The sequence below is a fragment of the Anomaloglossus baeobatrachus genome, unplaced genomic scaffold (genome assembly GCF_048569485.1).
Source record: "Anomaloglossus baeobatrachus isolate aAnoBae1 unplaced genomic scaffold, aAnoBae1.hap1 Scaffold_4877, whole genome shotgun sequence".
NCBI lineage: Eukaryota > Metazoa > Chordata > Amphibia > Anura > Aromobatidae > Anomaloglossus > Anomaloglossus baeobatrachus.
In genome coordinates this window covers 1-5,320 of record NW_027444226.1, presented here as the reverse complement: position 1 = coordinate 5,320, position 5,320 = coordinate 1, and the positions used below count along the sequence as shown (strand labels likewise).

The 5,320-nt window shown below is 40.6% G+C and overlaps 1 long non-coding RNA gene across 1 annotated transcript; it reads left to right on the top strand.

The window, feature by feature from the left end:
• Nucleotides 1-242: 242 nt before the first annotated feature.
• Nucleotides 243-4,039, top strand: LOC142281876 (uncharacterized). Its single transcript, XR_012743884.1, has 3 exons — nt 243-322; nt 425-542; nt 3,929-4,039. It is a non-coding gene; the product is annotated as an uncharacterized LOC142281876 (long non-coding RNA).
• The last annotated feature ends 1,281 nt before the right edge of the window (nt 4,040-5,320 follow it).

Here is a 5,320-nt window from a genome sequence, read left to right as displayed (position 1 = left end):
ATTATGGCATTAATATTTTTTTTGTCTTTTTCAGATTTAATCCTGATTTTTCCTGGTTGAGGATCACCTCCCAGAGGGGAAGTCAGTGGACGCCCTGCACCAGCTGAGAAGAGACCTCCAGCGTGTACAGGATCGGAGCAGAACACCAGACATCTTTCCAGTGAGTAGAATGGCCGAGGCGCGGGCTCCTGGGTCCTTTTCTTCCTTCCATCTAACGACTATCAATATCATATTATATTATAGGTTGGAATAAACACTCCACTGTGTGACCGGTGTCACAGTTCTGTTTGTATTGGAGCATTCACCAGCATTCACTATTAGTGTGAGTATTCTGAGTGTAATATAATAACACGTCCTGTATAAAAATACAAGAATAAAATCTGACTGATCCATCGTTCATTATAACATTATTAATCTATTACAGAGCTGAAATCGTGACCAGAAGAAGATCCTTTCTGTTACTGAGATACGAGCTAAATCCTCTAGTATTACTATTGAGAACAGATTACTGGGATCAACTAGAAGAGTAAAGTAGGAAAAGGGTAACTAGACTTTTATGTGACATTTAGGAATAAGTTGTACTGTGTGTATGATGTGAGGAGCGGCGCTATTTCTGCCCATTACATGGTATTTTGCGTCATTTTCCAGTTTTCTCCCTACAGGCACTATGTGTAATTTGCCGTTGGCTTTGATCCAGTGTCTCCCATACAATAAGTATTTTCAGCTCTTTCCTTAGTCAGCACAGAGGCATGGAGGAGATTATACAGCAGTACTGAGCATTGTAGCTGTGACTGCAGCTCTGGTATAAGCGAATACACCTGCTAGAAACCTGCAGGACCATGTTTCTGTGCTTACTCCGGGCCGCGCTCCTCCTCTCACTCCTAACTTGTGATATCTCTGTGCTGAGCAGTTTATTCAGAGGTAATGAGGTCAGGAGACAAAGGCTCCATGTATTACTGCTCCAAGTATTATGGCTCCAAATATTATGGCTCCATGTACTAAGGCTCCAGGTAATATGGCTCTCTGTATTATGGCTCCAAGTATTATTGCTTCATGTATTATGGCTCTAAGTATTATGGCTCTATGTATTATGGCTCCATGAATCATGGCGCCAAGTATTATGGCTCCATGTATAATGGCTCCAAGTATTAAGGCTCCAAGCATTATGGCTCCAAGCATTATGGCTCCAAGCATTATGGCTCCAAGTATTATGGCTCCAAGTACTATAGCTCTATGTATTATGGCTCCAAGTATTATGGCTCCATGTATTATGTATCTCTGTATTATGGCTCCAAGTATTATGGCTCCATCCATGTATTAAGGCGCCATGTATTATGGCTCCATGTATTATGGCTCCATGTATTATGGCTCCATGTATTACGGCTGCATGTATTATGGCTCCAAGGATTATGGCTCCAAGTATTATGACTCCATGTATTACGGCTTCTAGTATTATGGCTCCAAGTATTATGGCTCCATATATTAAGGCACCATGTATTATGGCGCCATGTATTACGGCTCCATGTATTATGGCTCCAAGTATTATGGCTCCATGTATTATGTCTCCATGTATTATGGCGCCATGTATTACGGCTCCATGTATTATGGCTCCAAGTATTATGGCTCTATGTACTAAGGCTCCATGTAGTATGGCACCATGTAGTATGGCACCATGTATTATGGCTCCATGTATTAAGGCGCCATGTATTAAGGCGCCATGTATTACGGCTCCATGTATTATGGCTCCAAGTATTATGGCTCTATGTACTAAGGCTCCATGTAGTATGGCACTATGTATTATGGCTCCATGTATTAAGACGCCATGTATTAAGGCTCCAAGTAATATGGCTCTCTGTGATATGGCTCCATGCATTATGGCTCCATGTATTATGGCTCTAAGTATTATGGCTCCATGTATTATGGCTCCAAGCATTATGGCTCCAAGTATTATGGCTCCAAGTATTATGGCTCTATGTACTAAGGCTCCATGTAGTATGGCACTATGTATTATGGCTCCATGTATTAAGGCGCCATGTATTAAGGCTCCAAGTAATATGGCTCTCTGTATTATGGCTCCATGCATTATGGCTCCATGTATTATGGCTCTAAGTATTATGGCTCCATGTATTATGGCTCCAAGCATTATGGCTCCAAGTATTATGGCTCCAAGTATTATGGCTCCAAGTATTATGGCTCCATGTACTAAGGCTCTATTTAATATGGCACCATGTACTATGGCTCCATGTATTATGTCTCCATGTATTAAGGCGCCATGTATTATGGCTCTAAGTATTATGGCTCTATATATTAAGGCTCTACGTATTATGGCTCCATGTATTATGGCTCCAAGTATTATAGCCCCAAATATTATGGCTCCATGTATTAAGGCTCGATTTAGTATAGCACCATGTACTATGGCTCCATGTATTATGTCTCCATGTATTAAGACGCCATGTATTATGGCACCATGTATTATGGCTCCATGTATTCTTGCTCCATGTACTATGGCTCCAAGTAATATGGCTCTATGTACTAAGGCTCCATGTAGTATGGCACTATGTATTATGGCTCCATGTATTAAGGCGCCATGTATTAAGGCTCCAAGTAATATGGCTCTCTGTATTATGGCTCCATGCATTATGGCTCCATGTATTATGGCTCTAAGTATTATGGCTCCATGTATTATGGCTCCAAGCATTATGGCTCCAAGTATTATGGCTCCAAGTATTATGGCTCCAAGTATTATGGCTCCATGTACTAAGGCTCTATTTAATATGGCACCATGTACTATGGCTCCATGTATTATGTCTCCATGTATTAAGGCGCCATGTATTATGGCTCTAAGTATTATGGCTCTATATATTAAGGCTCTACGTATTATGGCTCCATGTATTATGGCTCCAAGTATTATAGCCCCAAATATTATGGCTCCATGTATTAAGGCTCGATTTAGTATAGCACCATGTACTATGGCTCCATGTATTATGTCTCCATGTATTAAGACGCCATGTATTATGGCACCATGTATTATGGCTCCATGTATTCTTGCTCCATGTACTATGGCTCCAAGTAATATGGCTCTATGTATTATGGCTCCATGTATTATGGCTCCATGTATTATGGCTCCATGTATTATGGCTCCATGTATTATGGCCCCATGTATTATGGCTCCATGTATTATTGCTCCATGTATTATGGCTCCAAGTAATATGGTTCCATGTATTATGGCTCCAAGTATTATGGCTCCATGTATTATGGCTCCAAGTATTATGGCTGCATGTATTACGGCTCCAAGGATTATAGCTCCAAAGATTATGGCTCCAAGTATTGTGGCTCCATGTATTATGGCTCCAAGTATTATGGCGCCATGTATTGCGGCTTCTAGTATTATGGTTCCAAGTATTATGGCTCCATGTATTATGGCTCCATGTATTATGGCTCCATGTATGACGGCTTCTAGTATTATGGTTCCAAGTATTATGGCTCCATGTATTATGGCCCCATGTATTATGGCTCCATGTATTATGGCTCCATGTATTATGGCTCTAAGTATTATGGCTCTATATATTATGGCTCTAAGTAATATGGCTCTATGTATTATGTCTCCATGTATTACGGCTTCTAGTATTATGGTTCCAAGTATTATGGCCCCATGTATTATGGCTTCATGTATTATGGCTCCATGTATTATGGCTCCAAGTATTATGGCTCCATGTATTATGTCTCCATGTATTATGGCTCCATGTATTATAGCTCCATGTATTATGGCTCCATGTATTATGGCTCCATGTATTAAGGCTCCATGTATTATGGCTCCATGTATTATGGCTCCATGAATTATGGCTCCAAGTATTTTGGCACCATATATTATGCATCTATGTATTATGGCTCAATGTATTATGGCATTCATTTTTTTTGTCTTTTTCAGATTTAATCCTGATTTTTCCTGGTTGAGGATCACCTCCCAGAGGGGAAGTCAGTGGACGCCCTGGACCAGCTGAGAAGAGACCTCCAGCGTGTACGGGATCGGAGCAGAACACCAGACATCTTTCCAGTGAGTAGAATGGCCGAGGCGCGGGCTCCTGGGTCCTTTTCTTCCTTCCATCTAACGACTATCAATATCATATTATATTATAGGTTGGAATAAACACTCCACTGTGTGACCGGTGTCACAGTTCTGTTTGTACTGGAGCGTTCACCAGCTATTAGTGTAAGTATTCTGAGTGTAATATAATAACACGTCCTGTATAAAAATACAAGAATAAAATCTGACTCATCCATCGTTCATTATAACATTATTAATCTATTACAGAGCTGAAATCGTGACCAGAAGAAGATCCTTTCTGTTACTGAGATACGAGCTAAATCCTCTAGTATTACTATTGAGAACAGATTACTGGGATCAACTAGAAGAGTAAAGTAGGAAAAAGGTAACTAGACTTTTATGTGACATTTAGGAATAAGTTGTACTGTGTGTATGATGTGAGGAGCGGCGCTATTTCTGCCCATTACATGGTATTTTGCGTCATTTTCCAGTTTTCTCCCTACAGGCACTATGTGTAATTTGCCGTTGGCTTTGATCCAGTGTCTCCCATACAATAAGTATTTTCAGCTTTCCTTAGGCAGCACAGAGGCATGGAGGAGATTATACAGCAGTACTGAGCATTGTAGCTGTGACTGCAGCTCTGGTATAAGCGAATACACCTGCTAGAAACCTGTAGGACCATGTTTCTGTGCTTACTCCGGGCCACGCTCCTCCTCTTACTCCTAACTTGTGATATCTTTGTGCTGAGCAGTTTATTCAGAGGTAATGAGGTCAGGAGACAAAGGCTCCATGTATTACTGCTCCAAGTATTCTGGCTCCAAGTATTATGGCTCCATGTACTAAGGCTCCATGTATTATGGCACAATATATTGTGGCTCCATATATTATGGCTCCAAGTATTATAGCCCCACGTATTAAGGCTCTATGTATTATGGCTCTATTTATTATGGTTCTATGTATTATGGCTCCAAGTATTATGGCTCCAAGTATTATGGCTCCAAGTATTATGGCTCCATGTGTTATGGCTCCATGTGTTATGGATCCATGTGTTATGGATCCATGTGTTATGGATCCATGTATTAAGGCACCATGTATTATGGCTCCAAGTATTATGGATCCATGTATTAAGGCACCATGTATTATGGCTCCAAGTATTATGGCTCCATGTATTATGGCTCCATGTATTATGGCTCCATGTATTATGGCTCCAAGTATTATGGCTCCATGTATTATGGCTCCATGTATTATGGCTGCAAGTATTATGGCTGCAAGTAT